The sequence below is a fragment of the Grus americana genome, chromosome 6 (assembly GCF_028858705.1).
Source record: "Grus americana isolate bGruAme1 chromosome 6, bGruAme1.mat, whole genome shotgun sequence".
Classification (NCBI taxonomy): domain Eukaryota; kingdom Metazoa; phylum Chordata; class Aves; order Gruiformes; family Gruidae; genus Grus; species Grus americana.
The window spans coordinates 39021412-39039636 of NC_072857.1; the positions used below are offsets into that span (position 1 = coordinate 39021412).

At 37.5% G+C, this 18225-nt stretch overlaps 1 protein-coding gene across 1 annotated transcript in view; it reads left to right on the forward strand.

Moving 5' to 3' along the window:
• SPAG16 (sperm associated antigen 16) overlaps window positions 1-18225 on the forward strand; it is a 407293-nt gene that overhangs the window by 65847 nt on the left and 323221 nt on the right. The window lies entirely within an intron of this gene.

Consider the following 18225-nt stretch of genomic DNA (forward strand, 5'->3'; position numbering starts at 1 on the left):
AGAGTTTAAATTTAGATTAGCTTGAGTGTGCAAATAGCCTGTAAGCAATGACATTTCAGGGCTTGCTAGCTGCATCTGAGGAAGAATAAACATAAAAATATTAAAAAAAATAAAAATGTTAGAGCTAGTAGCAAAGTTCAGACAATTCTGACACACCGTCTAGGTATGACTGTTTTGAAATCGATTTTTAAAATAGTCAATACTTTTGTCATTCAAATAAACTTTATGTAGCTTGATGCCGTTCTTACTGCACTCAGACTGCTAGTAGACTACTTCTGAAGGTATCTCCCTGAAGAAAACCTGTATTCCTACACTTAATTCTAGAAGATTACTTTCTTGTTCCATACGAGAAACAGAATCCAATGTAGTTATATTTTAAAAGTCCAAAAACTTGGGCAATGTAATACCCATGCAGATGGAGTTTGGCAAGTGTCTGACTTGTTAAAAACATCAGCGTTGTGAAGAAATAGAGTAGTGCGCCATATAAACAGTACACAAAATCAGAGCCAGGTAAAGCAATGGCACAAATTAGACCATGCTGATATGGGTGTGCGGTAAATCTTGTCTGTGAAAATGGAAACAATAGCTACACATGTAATAATTACAATGCAAAGGTCACAGATACTTTCTTTTGGTGCCTGCCCGTATTTTGTAGTAAATATCTACCGTACTGCTTTGAGTTTTGGCTGAGCTGAGCAGGCTTCTGTTTAGTCTCTCAGATGCTCAGTTCGGGTTTTCTGTCTGGCTAATCCCTAACCTATATTTATAAGATAATATTTTGAACAAGTTTCTCCTGTACTATATAGTCATATTGGTCCAATCGGGAAAGAATACTTGCAACTGGCATCTCTCTGCTGCTACTCTGAGGAGGCTGTAGTAAATCCACCCAAAATATCGATGGGTTATTGGGCTTATCTGAAGAACACTAGGTACAAGAATGGTGTGTGGTTTTTTTTTTTTTTTTAAATAATAAAAAAAATAATACTGTCTTTAAACTTATTTGGAAACACTTCAGAACTTGGAGAAACAGCAACTAAACTGAAAAAAAACCAGTGAAGGTGTGTATTTAATTTCATATACTGGCAATATGATGTTGACTTTCATGTAAAGATAATGCTTTAATGACAGTGAGAGCCTGGGATGGTTCTCTAACATTAACTGAGATGCTTATTTTAAAAAATGTAAAAATATAAAAGGATGTTAAGAACAAAAGAAGAATTTTGGTGTTCTTGGAAAAAATGTAAACAATGTAATCGAACTTTTCATTTTCTTAAGTGTCTGAAAAAAGCATTTAAAATGTATAGTCATTTCAATTAACAAAGAGTTTTTCCTATCTGAATACCACTACGTAAAAACTTTTTTTTTTTTTTAAGTGACTGAAAAGAAAGACTGTCTTTTGTTTCTCTTGTTAATGCTAAAGGCTCTATTGTAGCCTGGGTTACTAAAGGTAGGCATTTTTTTGACAGCATGTCCTGCAGTATTTTTTGTTTTAACACCCTTCCCAATTTCAAACAAATTTGACAGAGGAGTAACAGCCTCAGAAGTACTGAGGTTCCTGTGTGTTTCAAGAAAACAGATCTCTCTGTTGAAGAAAGGGTCGCTTTTAGTACCCTATTGGCTGTAGGTGGCTAAGAATTCAAAGAGGCGAGAGAAGTTGTGAATACTCTTACTTTTTGGGAAGAGCTTCAAATGGAGCTCATACCTTATTAGGTGCTATAGAATCCAATCTCAAGGCACACAGCTAATGCGCACAGAGCTTGGGTTATCATTTTCAGTTTGACACAGCAGATATTCAGTCCTGAATCTGGCTTTCCTTGGAAGTCCAAGAGGTTATTAAATGCATAGATTATGATTTTTCCGAGAAGAATGACTTAGATTAAATTATCTGTATAGGGAATTAAATAAAAATGGCCCATTTAAAGAAATTCTGAACTTTCACTAAACGTATTTATAGTAATTATGATTGTCTATTTGATTTTACAGAGAGAAGGTGGAAATCAGTATCCACTAGTGAGAATTAATTTTTTCTTGTAGTTCGTAAAATAGATGGAAAATGTTTTATTGACTTAGGAGACCAAATTTGCTTTTTTATGATTTAGGTTTTTCTCACTAGAACCAGTGTATCAAAAGGAACAGAATCTGGTTTGTGTATGTATGTTACTAGTTCTGTTTACACTTCTCTAGAAACTGGAGCACCTGCAAATCCAAATTCACAGGTTTTACATGCCTTAAAGCTGATGTAAATCAGTTCTTTAGACGTTCATCAGCATTCATTGAAAGTCATATTCACGGGGGGGGGGGGGGGGGAAATCCCTTGTGAAACCATGTTTGTTTTCTGCTAAGCTGAATGCTTCCCACTTTTCAAATGATCACATAGGCATTCCTCTTCTGCATTAAGCTCACATTTCTCCAGTGTCCTTTTAAATGTCCTGGTAAATCTTATTCTGCCTACAAGAATCACTGTAAGATCTATAATGCCTAAATGATCTTCCCAATCTTCCTTGCTTACTGTTCACTTCCTCCTCACCTGCTGTCGGCACCTTTCATGGAACCCTGAGGGATTTGCATGGCTTTCTGTGGAAGGTACTTCTACAGTCACATCTGCCATGGTTTATATTGTCTTCACTTGGGAAAAGAAAGATGTCCATGCAGACATTACTCAGTGCATTTTTAATGGGTAGTACAGTGTTGGAAAATAGCAAAATGTCGTGTATTGTTTTGGAGAGATGGTTATCTAAGATGCAGCTGAAAAATCAGCAGTAACGGCGTGAGAGTTTTGATTAGTACAATACTATATGTAATGCATATACTATCGTATATGTATAGTACATATATGTATTTTGTAGATAGAAAATAGTTCTATTTCTCTTGTTTCAATCTCAGACCAGAAACAGTGTTGTGAAAATACTGGCTATTTGCAGTTTCATTATGACCTTTTTCAATACTGCTTAACTCGAGCAGAATGACAAGTGATGGCTCCATCACTTTGTCTTTTTTGTTAATTTTGTTTAAGATGTCATCGTCTTCTCTTCCTCCTTCTCTCCCATGCCTCACATACAGAAGTTACAGTTCTCCTTTCAAAGCTTATTTGATGCTTATCATGTATAGTAATTGCTGTAAAAATGCCACTTTTGATTGTGGGTAGAATTCATAAAGTATGTGGTCTAATATTTTAAATGGATGCTTTACCTCGTAAGTATACCTGCATAAATAGAAAATGTAGCGTATATTATTCTTGTTTACATGTAACCTGATGTTCCCAAATCCTTTATCCATGTTCGATATTTTGTAAAAGAAAAAGATAAAGAATAGCAAATGCTCTGCCTAGGCACAGTAAAAATACGAAGCTGGAGATAATAATGAAAAGTAAATACAAAATGTTTAGTGATTATCTAGGCTTTCCTGATGGGCTCAGTAAAAGATAACTTTTGTACAGGGACTAATTCATCATTATATCTTATTATACTAGTTTCCCCCATTTTTTATCAGTGGATTCCAGAGAAGATTTTTAAAAACTTAACTCCTTGGGAAGCATGCAAATTGACTTGCAGCATGAAGTTGTGTAAGTGATTATACGAGACTTATTTGCAAATCGAAATGAAAGTTAGTCTTGTAGTGCCTTGTGCAAAGCTATGGAGGTAAGACTGCACAGAAAGTATTGAAAACCCGGTACTCTTTCCCTTTTTAGTTCACCTCTACTACCTTTTCTTCTTCTTAATATATAAATACATGTGTGCAGGTACACACAGATGCGCACATACATGCACACAGACGAATAATCTTTGCAGGAAAGAGAATTCTCTGTGAGTGTTGCCATGAGGAACTTCTTTTGAAATAGCTTATAGTTTTGAATTTGCTGTAAAAAGATGATTCTGATCTGTGTTGTCTCTTCAGGGTTTCGAGTTTTCCATTTATATAGTAAGGTGATGAGGCAGAGAGAATTTGGCAGTAGTGTGAAGAACCACGCATTTTCTTGTGTCGGTCAAACTTTGGTATCTGGGCTGTACTCTATTTTAGTCCCTTTTAGACATACCTCCCAGTTTTCTATATCATTCTCACACTTTTGTTTTCATAGAGTCGCTCATGGAAAGAGCAGGCCATTAAGGTTGGGTTGTGTATAAATGAAGTAACAGAATTAGTGCAGATTGTTTTAAGGAAACATCTTGGCAGGTTTTTTCCATTGCCCTTCCTGTTTGGATAGAGCTCTGTATTAAACATCTCAAAGCAACTTTCTCATAGTCTTTCTTGTAACTCCTCGATATTCTTCTTTCTTGTGATGCCTGTGGAGTTTTGACAACAGTTACCCTGATGGTTTGCTGAGACTGCTGCCTGTCATACTGACGAATGTTGTCTCCCTTCTTCCCGTGTTCTGCCCATTTGTTTCCATCTCTCTGTTGTCTTAGAGATGGTGAAGTAATGTCATTTTGTTCCATGTCTGAATGATGCCAAGCAAAATAGGGTCCATCTACCGAGAGGTGATCAGTCATATGAATCATATTGTGTCCTCGCGTAACACAAGCTAGAAAACAGAGGATTCAAAGTCCAAAATTCATGTGGTGAAATTTTTTGTAGAAGAAAAAATTAGGGAGGTACAAAAATCCTTATTAATTATTTAAGCCCTCTTCTTGCCTCCCTCAGGCATTAGAGAAGAGTTTTTCTTTTATTAAACTACATTTTTTCATTAACAGTAAAACTTTTTAATTGTGCCATCATGTGCTGATTTCTTGCATGAGTAGCCACGGTGAATCAGAGATTTGCATTAACAATATTAGCTGCTGCTTAGTTTTCCTACGGAAATTATACCTGGTTTTAAAGCAATGTGGCATACAAAGTAGCTACAGCATATCCAAACCACTCATGCTGTAGCCATTTTGATCAATTTAGCTCCAGCAAGGCAGATTTTGAAGCTTTTTGGAGCATGTCTTCCATGGATTGCTGGGGCAGTGTGACACTCCTTGCCTTCCAACTTCGGTGATTCAGAAGCCTCCTGGCTGGTTTTTTTTCTGTTCACTTGGTTTTCTATTTTACGCATTCTGATTTCCATTGCATGCTTCAGACTCAAGTCCATGACTGTTAAAAGGAAATTTGGGGGTTTTAAAAGTGTGGATTTCAAAGCTGTATCTCTGACAGCTAAGATTTAGCTCCAGAATAGAATTTGTTTTCCTTATCAAACTGCTCTGGAACCCGGAGGCATGTGTATTTCCCTAGGACCAACCATCCCAGCATGTTTGCTCTTTCAAAACATTTATATAATTTGGCTGAGACAACAGAGCACCTTTCTAAAAATATCTTTAGGAGAGGAGGCCCCTATTATCAGATCTTAGACATTCCATTAAAACCAATTTATGTCCTTGTAATTCTGTAAGCAAATAATTTATAATATTGAATCTTTCAAAGATTTATATAAGGAATTAACTTTTTTATTAGAACTGTAGATAGCCCTTTTCTGTTACTGTTCTTCAAAAGCCAAAGCCGTAATTATTTCTTCAACTTAAATATATAATACTGAGGTCAAAGATGAAGCAAGTGAGTCTCTCCTGTATATAAAAATACTCAGTCCCTTACTATCTAGGTATGACTTTGATTTACAGACTGTGAGGTGGATTAAATCTGGCCGAATGGCCAGGTGCAGAGGGTGGTGATCAGTGGCACAAAGTCTGGTTGGAGGCCGCTAACTAGCAGTGTACCCCGAGGGTCAGCGCTGGGTCCAGTACTGCTCAACTTCTTCATTAATGGTCGGGGTGATGGGGCAGAGTGCACCCTCAGCAAGTTTGCAGATGGCACTGGACTGGGAGGAGTAGGTGACACGCCAGAGGGTCATGATGCCATCCATGGTCCTGGGCAACTGGCCCTACGTAACCCTGCTTGAGGAGGGGGTTGGACCAGATGACCTCCAGAGGTCCTTTCCAACCTCAAGCATTCTGTGATTTAATTATCTATTGAAATGGACATAAACACATATGTAAACATGTATAAATTATATATATCTAATAGTACTTCTAGATGTATGTGCTATTAATTTTAATGTCTGCTGAATAAGTGTAGACAGTGTAGTTGCAGGATTGGATTTTTGTCTGTGCTGAAATATTCAAATACTCAATTCTGCCTCTCTTGAAATATTCAAATTCTGTCTTTTTTCAAAAGTAGAAGAAATATGAGTGGAAGCTTGGGTTGATCCTTATCTCCTTGTATATATGCAAATAAATTCCTATTTCTCCTATTTTATTCCCCTCTCCCCATTTTAACAACCTTTGAATATGTTTGAAGGAGCTAATGCAAGAGGTGGTTAAATGTAGAATTAACAAGAGTCACTCAGTGCATCTTCCGGACACAAGGGAGAATCGAGCAGCTCTGCTGGGGTCACTCTGGACAGATCAGTCTGTACGCTTCCAGCAAGGAGAGGTTTGTGGTGTTTTAAACCTTTAGCTTTATCTGATACATCCTGTCAAGTATTTTAGGATTAAATTAATGTTAATAATTAATTTGTTATATCTATCTTTACAGTATAGGAAATTCAATTAATTTCCTTTAATAAATGTATGCCTTTTTTTTCCCCATGACTGAAAAGGCATTTCGCTGGCCTCTGTGAGAAGCATAAAGGTGTGTTTACGCTGCAAATAAATGAAGTTCTTATCCTCCTGCCAAAGAACAAGTGACAAATAACCCTAAAGCCACCAAGCCCGGTGGGTACACCTAACAGCACCTACAGCGGGACGGGAAGAATATGCTTTGTGTGGCTTATTGCCCCAGCTGCCCCTCTGCCCTTGTGGAAGCACGGGTGGCTGATGCCAGGCACGGACTGGCACCGAGGTCCTTTCCCACAGCCTGGGCTTGAGCAGCTCTCAAACGGGGATGCCTGCAGCCTCAGCTGCACGCACCAGCACGGGAAACTCAAAAGCTCAGTCAGGGAGTGAAGAGTGCCAGGCTGCAGTGGGCAGCGCAGATTTAATTTAGATCGAATGTGCAGTAAAGACAGAACAGGCATGTATATCTGTGTACGTGCTCATGCAGCTCTGACTGTCCTGCTAGCTGAGACCTCACGCACGCACTTATCTCCCCAACAGTCCTGCGAGGCGGTATTATCCTCATGTGAAATAATTCCTGCAAGATTACCTAAGTAGAAGATCCAGAAATTAAATTCCTGTCTTCTGAGTCACAGTTCAGTGCTTTAACCTTCGATTTCAGAGTATCACTGTTTCCTATAGAAATTAAGTTCTTAATTTCTTTCTGCATTAAGGCCCACATTGTAACAGAGAGATTACTTCATGGACTCCAGTCTGTTCATTATCGTACAGTCTCTGTATCAGCTTTAATGCAGTTTATATGGAAGAAGTACTCACAGGAAAATGTCAAATGTAGTTTAGCTCCCTGTAATGCAGTTTAATAAGGAGAAAAAGTGAGCTCTCCGTGAATAATCAGTGAGAACTGTGTGGATCACACTTTGATACGCTCCGTGAGGGCTTGCTGCAGTGACAGTATGTACGCACAGCTCCTGGCTACGACCCTCGCAACCTCATTTATAGCTTTTTCTATCTAACACAGTAGTAATAAGAGAAGTAAATGGTTCCCTTAGCTCCACATTTGCCTCTTCCCCCCGCTCACTTTTTCCCTGGTAAATGTTCCTTCCTTTTCCTCTCTATAAGCTTTTGGCTATCGTAGTCTTAAGGAGTCTTTATATTTCTCATTAGCTTTGTCTGCAGCTTTGGCCACAAGTGCTTACTGCTGTGGGAAGGCACTGCCCATCACTGTAATGGGCAGCTTGAAACCCTAGCAGTAATAATTTGAAGTAATGTTGTGTTCTTTTATGGTGCACATATGAAATGAGCTGACTATCTCTGTAATTTTGTTAGCAAGCATCTTTCTCAGAAACCCAGAAAATTTTTAGGGAAGGTCAGCGAAGGGAGAGCATATAGTATATTTATTTTTACTACTTACCTTCGTCATTTTTGAAGCAGACTTTGCAGAAGAACCTGGAAGTACTTGTTTACAAAAACATGATTGTAAAAAGATATTGTCTTAACTTTATTAAGGCTCTTGAATTTTCTCCATAGACCGAAAGGTATGATGCCTCGTAACTGTCAGCTCTACTAAATTTGGTTTTATTTTCTTTTTATTCCCAATAGTGTGGACAAGAAAGGGGTTGAATAGGTTGGGTTAGTAATTTTCTGGTACGTGTTTAGATGAAAACAGCAAGCCTGTGGTGAACCAAATATTCTGAACACCAAATACACTAATGACTAAATATTAAATTGAAGTGTGCTTACTTTGAACAAATGTAATTTATAAAAAATTTAAAAAAAATTTGAAATTGTTGTGACATTTGTCATATGGGATGAAGTGCTTGCCTAAAGAAAGTTATTTTGAAAATAAGTTTATTTATAAATTTGTTTTCTAAAGTGTAAACATGATGTTGAGATTTTATTAAAATGGTATTTTCTGGTGAGCTTAAAAAAGATACTGATTTCTATGAGGGAATTCACATTGTGGAAATGTGTTGGGTGTTTTTTTCCTAAAAAAAACGCTCAATCTATTTTAGAATAGAAAAATGCTAAACTCCAGGATTTCCAAAAGGTGTATAGTACCTGTCTTGACATTTCATTGAGTTTGATACAATTCTAATAGCTAGATGCAAAAAGATCCTCAGTTAATGTACAATATTGAAATCTTCTTGTAAACTGAAAATCCATTTATGTTTTTGTTATATTTTTAGCACCCATTCAGAACTACTCTTTGTCAAGAAATGTGGAAGGAAGTGTTTATCTGAGAACTTTGTTTTGATTCCGTATGTCAGTTTTTAAGTCTTCTCATATTTAGCAATTAATTTCTCCATGTAAAGAAATATATATATTTGGGAAAAGTAATTTTCTTTTTTTAAAGTAAAGTTTTTAGGCAGTCACTCCAAGACTTTATAAATATCGGAATCAGCAGCATATATCCAATTAGCCTATAGATAAACTGTTTGTTTTGTGGGAAAGTAAGGAGCATTGCTGAGTGTTTCTGAGAACCAGTGCTCAATGCATAATGTATTGTGATAGAGAAAAACGCAGTGGAACATACTAAAAATATAATGCCAAATTAAAATGTATATATGCTAACTAGATAGAAGTGACTTACATGAATACAGGAATGGTGCATAATGTTACAAAAATCAGTTGCTGCTCTGAAGTAGTATGTGAGGTTGCACATGCTGTGAGGAATTCTATTTGCCAAAACATTTAATGCATTGCAATTAATACCGTAAAGCACTTTTCACTCTCTTTGATTCTGTCTTGTAGAAATTGTAAATTCATCTAGTAATGCTTCTGATCTTTCCTGCTTCTTCACCTATGGAAAGATGTTGTGCGTGTATTAGAAACCTACTGTACTAACAATTCCTTTTTTTTATTGGCTGAGGTAATGGAAACTGAAATCACCTACTATTCATTTGTAGGCCAGTTTCATAACCTGAATGTAAAATCACTAAAGGTTTTGGGTATTTACAGTCGCAACGCTTTAGAGAAACAACACTAACACGTTGGTACATAAACATGGCAGTTTCTGTTTGCATAACTCTATCTCCTAATCCCTTCAGCTTGGAAAAATCTCATATTGGTGTTATGGCTTGTGGGGTGTTAATATCTGACATTTAAAAAACCCTTCAGTTGTTTTTTCACTGTCTAAATACTTTTACAGGAGGTTTTCAATTATTAAAATGAACATAGTACTTGAAGTCTAGTAGCTGGAATATCTCTGAAGACAAGCAAGACAAATACAAGAAATAGAAAGAAAAAAATAGGTGTACTTACTCTTGCGTTTGAGTAAGTAAATATCCAGCAGGCCAAAAAAAAAAATAGAAAAAAATATTGAATTGTGGGCAAACTTGCTGCATGGTTGAATGAAAGTTCATAAGTACAAAAGAGCAATAAGGAGAAATATCTGTGAAAACGGAACTGATGAAGTCACTCCAAGAGCGATACAAACTGCTCCCTCCAGACATTCTCGTCATTTGTGCTTCAGTATGGCTAAGATGAAGCTTAACTTTTAATATCCATTGTAGTGTTTGTTCAGATACTATCTTTTGTGTATCGTGGAATAACCTCTAAACTGTCACAAAATGGTCAGGATTATTCCACAAAGACACATAATTCTATATTTTTGCCCAGGACAGTGGAAAAGTGTAATAAATGGTCTTAGCCAATTTTGTACACTCCACATGAAGACCAGACGGGACACAGGACAAAGTTCTCTGCTTAAAATAAGAAGAATTGCCTTTTCTTTAGGCTTATCAGGTGTGCCTGCCTAAAAGATAAGGTAAGGCAGCACTCGCTTGTGGTTTCACCCTCTGGGGGTGATCTGAACTGCCCAGAAAAAGCATCTCCAAGGTTACAACTTCAGTACCTTGGGCTCTGCAGTCTTGAACAAGTGCCAGTTGTCTTGCACTTGAAAATACACTGTATTACAGAGCCGTACTTTCAAGACAAAATTATAATCAAATGAAACTTAAGATACTCTGTTTTGGAAACATCTGGGATGATTGCTACATGCTGACCTTTTGATTTCCTTATAAATCAGATTATGGGAATTACTCCACACTTCCGCTGCTGTCTCATCTGCAGATGTGCCTGTGTATTTTCATATTTCATCTTTTTCATATACAAAAGTGTACATATTGACTGTGCTCACAAAACATACATGTTGTTTCTTCTTTTTTTTTTACCCCACTCCTGATGATGGTTTTCTTTTCATTCCATTTTAATTTCAATATTTTCTTCATGGCAAATTCTGAAAATATCAGTATTGATACACTTTGAGCTATGCCACTGTTGATAAGGTTAAGAGAAAAAGTAAGAGCTGAGCTCAGTTTGAAAGGTGAAGGTTTAAAAATGTTGAAAAACATGTTCAAGTCCTGCGGGAGGAGAATAAATTCCCCTGGGTTTATAACTTGAAATGCTGAAACAGCCTTTTAAAAGTTTGTTTCACCTATTGGCCTGTTCTCAACACAACTCCTTCCTTGTTCTTCGCCTCCTGCTTTTCATTCTTAATCGTTCAGAACTTTCTCCTTGGAGAGTTTCCAGCATGGTATTATAAAATGTCCAAATGCAATTGGTCAGAAAATCAAGCGATAGAGAATCCTTTATATTTAGAGTGCTTTACCAAAGTTTGCCTTTAAAAAAAACCCAAACCAACCAACCAACCAAAAAACAACCAAACCCCACCACCACCTTTTCAGTAGTTTCACTTCTGATGCCAGATTTTATAGCAGTATTTTACACCATGAATGTATATGTTTCTTGCTATAGTTAACAGAGCTTGGAATAACATTCCGCTGCCAGGAATAGAGTTTAAAACTCTGTTTTGAGGGAGATGCCATAAACATAAGAGGCCGTGCACTGTCTGTAATGGGTGCTTTTGTTTTGTTTTTGCCGTCTGTGAGAATGACGGTATGTCCTTGGGTTGAAACAAGTACTTACGAGCAGGTGAAAGATGTATGACAGTGATGAGTTATGGCTATGGGTTTATTTACCAAATAGACTTTAATTGCTGCTGTTATAATTAATTAGGACTGGCATAAAACCAGAAAATGTCTTGAGCAACATAATCAGATCACATTGGTTTGTGTTTCTCACCTACACGAGGTTCTGTGTAGCTCAGCTAAGGAGTAAGAGATCCCTAACTAGGGATTTGGGAACTATGAAATGGAGCGGATGTATGGCTGTAATAATCTTATTGAATATTTTCACTAATGTGGAAGTTTTCAGGGGCGGTGTTCAGCTTCAGGGCCAAACTTCCCTCTATCACTTAAATGCTCAAATTCTAATTCAGATCAAGCTTTCGGCAGCTAGTATGCAAGTGTGTAAACCATCATCTGTATTTCAGAAGAGACCAATTCCCATATAGAGACTTTGACAAAATGACTCAATTTCCCTGGAGATGCTCGGCATGTTCTGTAGATATCATCCTAATTGTAGATGTTGCTAAAATTTGAAAATCTATGGAGTTTTTAGTTCAGTCTTAAACTACATCATGAGAGCCACGTTAAGATTTTTTCAGTCATCAGTGTAGGACAGAGTATCTGTTGAGGTAAGCGAGTAACAAACGGCTTCTGTCAAGCCAGGGAAAAGAACATCTTGATTTTCATTTTACACTAATTGATACTAACTGCTAGAATAGTACTTGCCAGATTTTCTTGTATCTTTTTTCTTGTCTCAAAACAAATTAGATCTATAAGTCTAACTTATAATCAAAATAACACTGATGAAGATTTCAATTTCCAGTCCCTTGGGACATAGACATTTGCATTTGAAAATAAAAATGTCAACCAGGCGAATGTCTGTCTAAGGCCATGATCGTCCTCGTTTCCTTGTGAGTGTTCATAGTCATGAAAGTTAATGGACTGCAACACTGGAAACCAAAGCTTCTACATTTATCAGGGCTATTTCAGACAGAGCTTCTGTACTGTTGATATTTATTTGGTTGTCGTTGGGGTTTTTTTTCCTTAAAAATAAAACCACCTGTATGTGAAATGGCATGTTTTAGGCAGAGGCTGTCCAGAACAAAACAAGTTTGCTTTATTAAAATTTATTCCTTAGAGTTGTCCATGTATCTGCAGACAGGGGTTTCTGGCCTGCTTTATTTTTATATTTTGATGTAAAAATTAATTCAGGAACAGAAGTTCTTTTTAATCTTTTCCATTAATTTATTGTATTGAAAAGAACAAGCTTGTGCTTTCCTACGAAGGAAAATATCAGAAGTATTCCTAGCTGATACTCAAAAATATTTTCCTTGTGAAATAGTCTTTGAAATGGAAGAGCTTTGAGAGCAACATACTAAAGAAAAAAATAATCCCACCACCCTGTTACCTAGGACTGCATGACAAGTTATTGCACCTCCTGCAAGTAGCAATTAAGGAAGAGAGACAGCCCTCCACGCAAATATCTGTCAAAAGCCTTTCCAACGTTCCTGTGGCCAAAAGACCTCGACTCCCCTGGAAAGGCTGGCTTTGAAAAGTGCACAGCTCCAAGAGATTTTTCGCTAAACATTAAGAGCAGTTGGACAGTTACACGCCCACAGCACCTGAAATGATTTTCTCAAACAGAGACAACTAAGCCTTAGGTTAGCATCGGGGGGTATTGCTGGCTGGTTTTCCCCTCCCTCCCCCAGCTGGCCAAAAATCCTGTGAAAACTGCCCCAGTTATTCCAGAATGGACTTTCAAAGGAGGTAGGAGGTATTTGTTTACTTATTTGACTTTTTCCAAGCTTCCCTGCCCCTTTTCGTGCAAGATCAATGAACTAATGAACCGATGCTTCCCTTGGGTGGGGGGCAGCAGCCCCAGTGCAGGAGGGACGTGGCAGAGCAGCTGGAGGGAGGTGTAAACGGTGGTAACACCTAACATGTCTTCAGGCTGACCTGGAAAACACAATGCAAAACTTGCCACAAACCAGGAATACTGATTTATTAAATTTAGGCATGGTTAACGGAGTAAGACTATTTTCATGTCTTCTTGATAAATTATTTGCTTCAGCAGATGAACGCTGATTATTTTCTAACGCCAACTTCGGGTGAGTAACTGGACTTTTGTTACCGATCGGACCTTTCTCCTTTGTTCTTGGTGTGTATGTAGTGTGGGCTGTGGGCTGCATGTTGCTTTTGTTGTTTTCGTGCTCATTGTGTCATCACTAGAGCTTAATATCATTCAATTGCTGTTCAGTGGTGCGTTGATGTTGATATGCTCTTGTCTGCTTTGTGGTTTGCTGTATTAGTTACTTAGCAGAATACTCTTTCACTTCTTTCACCTGATCTTTTAGAGAAGCGCTCTGACACCAAATGCTCAGTAAGCAAACCAAACCTCAAGACCGTGCGAGGTAATAGAAGTAGTTTTTTATAGCTTCTGAGGGGCGCAGGCATCTTGAGGTGAGTGGCTGCTGCTGCTTCTCCGGTGTAGCTGTGTGGTATCCCTGGTGTAGGCACCTCCGGTAAACTCATTCAGAGTAGTTTATTGGTCTCATTTGTAGAGCAGTTACCATTTCTTTTTAAGTTTCTTTGAATTAAAATGTTGGGGTTTTCAAGCTTAAAATTAATAACATCCCCATGCTTCTGTCTGGTATTTGTTTGGGTTTTCTACATGTTTCAGAGTTACGGATTGAAAGTACTGGGAAACCAAACCTCATAATTCTGCTGTCTAAACAACTGTAAATCAACTTTTAAGGCATCTTTAAGGTGGTTGGTAAAATTTTGCAGGAATCAATGGCTGCCAAATACTATAGTGCTTTCCCAAGCACTGTTATTTTCATGTACGCCTCCTTACAAAAATGTCTTAGTAAAATATGTGCATATTTATCTATCCGCTTTCAAAAGAAGAGGTACTATCAATCAGAAAATGAGTAGCACTTGTTGTTTCACGCAATCAGAAATACTTCTGGTGCTGTTCCGTGTAGTTTTTCAAACTATAGTATCTAGCATCTTGTATCTTTAATTACTCCAAAGTGCAATATGAACTGCAGTGTTACTGGCTGGCTTCAGGGGGAGTTAGGGAGGCGAGGAAAAGAAAACTTTCTGTGCTTTGAGCAGTGTTTAAATGGATCAGTTACCTATCAGCAGATAGACAGTGGCAGGGAAAGGACAAACAAGACACCAGTAAATGAAGAAAGATTGATGGCCACTGAGATCAGCGAGAGGTTTTTTTGGCGTGCGTGTCTAAAAATAACTGCCCTGAGTTTCTGAATAGGGAAAAATAGAAACAAATATCTTAACACTGGAACCTGATGTACCGGCAAGCACTTAAACATGCATGGCACTCTGCGTGCCTCAGAAAATGAAGTGGTAATGCTTGATTTAAGAGGTGTTAGGGACTGATTTTAACTCACTAGCTGTACAATGACATAGGGCTTTACACTGCTTGTATGATAATTGGTACCTTTAATACTGAAATGTCCTTCAACCCCATTCTGTGTTGTATATTGTTATAGTATAAAGCAAAACACTGCAGTGTATGCTTCGGGTATTTAAACTATTCTGTATCTTATAGTGCAATGCGTGTCGTATCCCGATGTAATGGTGCACTTCAATACGTGATGTTCTGTGCACTTTAAACTTACTGTTCAGCAGAGTACTTGAATGTCCTTTTCATGTGAATACCTGTGAGAAAGTCTGCACTATTGCAGTTTTTATAATTCCATTGTACAAGTTTTAAGTGTGTATTTGCAGAAGGGACCAACCCAAAGAACTTTTATTAAAATGCAGACAAAGAGATACTGTAAATACCCTCTCTTAAGAGAGTAAAGTCAAGACACAGTCCAAGAAGTAGAAAACTTGAAAGCAAGAGATGATAGGGATAGACAAGGTTTTTAGGTCTTCTGGATTGGTGTTTTGGTTTGGGGTTTTTTGTTTGTTTCTTTCTTAAAAAGAAGACATGCTTTATCTTTGACAGATTGTAGAGAAATTGTAGAGATTGCTTAGTTTAATGCCTGAATTTTGTAATGAGGATAGAGTCGTGTGACTTGGCAGTTGGGAACTGTGGACACAGGCGAAAGTCATGTTCAGGGATGTGGGGGGAAGGAGGGGGCAAAATAAAATACGGCAGTTGGTATAGTTTGAATAGAATAGGGTTGGGAGTATGGTGGCAAAACCTGGATAGTCATTGAAATCTTCTGAGTCCATTCTTTTGATAAGAGTTCTCAAGAGCCATCTGAATTAAACAGCAGGTGCTAAGTATTTAAAAATAATTTCCATGGGCATCCGTCTCAACCTATTTTTATGTTTAAATGTAACCCCACTTGGCCTTGTTTGCTTCCTCATCTCGTCAGGATTAGTTCCTGTCATATTTTAGTATCACTTCTTGAGCTCTTCATCCTCTGTAGACTTCATATCAATCATGGTGTAAGGTTGAGTCTGTTTCTGTAGTGATTTTATGAATGCTTTTTATGATTGGATTGATAAGGAAAAGTTAAGTTTTTATCTCTTGTACCCCGGAAAGTGTAACAACCTACTGTATACCTTTATTTTTGGTGATGGATAAAAATACAATCAGATAAAGATAACATCTCCAGGAAGGTAACTGGGACCATTTCAAATATATTTATGAAATTTGGCATGGCTAACAAATAACTGTGGCCACTGATTAGTAAAGGTTGTGGTGAGAGAAGGATCAACAACAGAAAAGGACTTTGAAGTTTTTCTATATTGTCATTTTCCAGGTAACTGTTTACTAACACATGTAGTGTGACTTCCTCAGTATTGTAAAAAGTTTTGTCGGAGTGCAAGGAGTGGCTCTAGTAGTTACCAAAATTCAAGTTCGGGAGAAACAACTTTTGTTTTACATTTTTGCCATTTCTTTGCTAATCCCTTCCTTTGGGACAGGTTGAACAAAATGCTCTCCGAAAAGCAGGGAGGAGCAGGAGCACAAAATCCATATGGAAAGGACATACCGATGAAGCATGTTATCATGTAGTAACGGTTATAATTTACGTGAGAACCATAGCTCTGAAAGGCTTCTTATGTGTAATTGTGATAATAAATCATAGTAAATTTCCCTAGCATTTAAAACCATTTTTAAATATCGTACGTGGGTAAGCTTTTTTGAAAGTCTTGTGGGAATTATTTGATGTTAAACTGAGGATTTTTGTATTTTTAATGAGCTGGGAGTACATGCAGAGTGCTTTGGCAGTATTTCAGTTTTTGTAGATTACTTGGATCTGTTAATTAATACAGCCTTTTGAGACCTTTTTGTGAAGATTAATGGGTTCCCTGAAGAATAGCATTCCAAATGCAAGAGATCTGCGAGACTTTTGAGACTAGTGCTATTTTAAATTATGCCAAAGTTTACTAGATTAAACATTATCTGTTGATGGAAGAAGGACAGATATTCGCAAGAGGCATGGTAAAGATAAACCGCCCATTTATACTCATTTTATTTTCCCTATCTGCACAAAATATATGAATTAAAGAATTTTTAGATAACATTAAGATTTATAAATAACAAAGTGGGAGGGAACCATTTCAAAATAAAGCCTGAGAGGAAAAACTCACCCAAGAAAAGAAGCCCTTCATATGTCATTTGGAGGGTTATCCTCCCCTCATCTATACATCTGGGAGTGTTCATAACTTAGATATGAGGATTTTAGCTGCATCAGTCCTGAGCAAGCTGAAAGACTGAGTGATACAGGAGGCAGTTTGAGTAAGAAACTTGGGAGAACTGGGGTTTTTTTTCTCATTTTTAGGAAATGTAGTGGTCTAGGCTTCTTTGACCTCCACACAGAATCAGCATCTTTGCAGGAAGATTACTACTTTGACCCATAGCATAAATGAGTATTCTTTACCAGTCATAAACTAAGCAGTCTTCCAATCCTTAATTTACTATTAAATAGACTGCGGATTGCTGATGTGATCTTTAAATTAATCCACATTACTGTAATCATGCCTTGGTCTGTACTCTCGTGGCTTCCAATCAGTCATTGCTGTTGTCTTTGGAAAAAACATGCAGTATAGTGTAGTGTCAGGTTTTTCGACAGACAGAGAATACCTGAACAATGCTGAGAGGCATGTCTTACAACATCTTTCAAAGTTTATATTCTTTACTTCTGCTGTTTATTGTCAAAGTCTTATATATCAATTCTTCTGGTCTTCTACTTTGTGTACCATTTTGAATTTTTCAGCTGAATCTTGCTGTGTGGTAGTCTGCAAAGGGAGGTAGCTTTTAATTGTTGATGACTCAAGTTTTCCCATGGAATATGTGTCAAGCACTTTAATTTATTCTAGTCTAATTTAGAATGAAGTTTGAGGACACTAATCCCTCTTCTTTTTGCCTTTCTGCCTGCTGATGATTTTTCTATTGCATAAAACCTCTTTGTGACTCTTTCTACAGCCCCTTTTTAATTGGTTCTTTGGGGTTGTTTGTTGGTTCTGCCCTGTTCGGGGAAGCTACAGTTAAACAGATAAAGTTAAGAAACTTGAATAGTTGCATTTGCGTGTCCTTCCTTTATGACTACTTGCTTTCCTCTCTCTTGTCGAGACAGTACGATGCTGTTCTGCAGAGAAGAACAAGGAGCACTGATACACACAGCTGTAACAAGTATAAGCACCTTATTAAGAACAGAGTCAGGTTTGTGGGCTTTTTGAGCACCTCAGCATTAATTTTGCACTGGGAGCTGCTCTTTGCTGTCCTTTCTGTCTTTGAAAAAATTTTTTTGGTATACTTTGGAGCACACATTGATGGATGCTTACCAGTTTGAAAGCCATCTTTTTTAGAT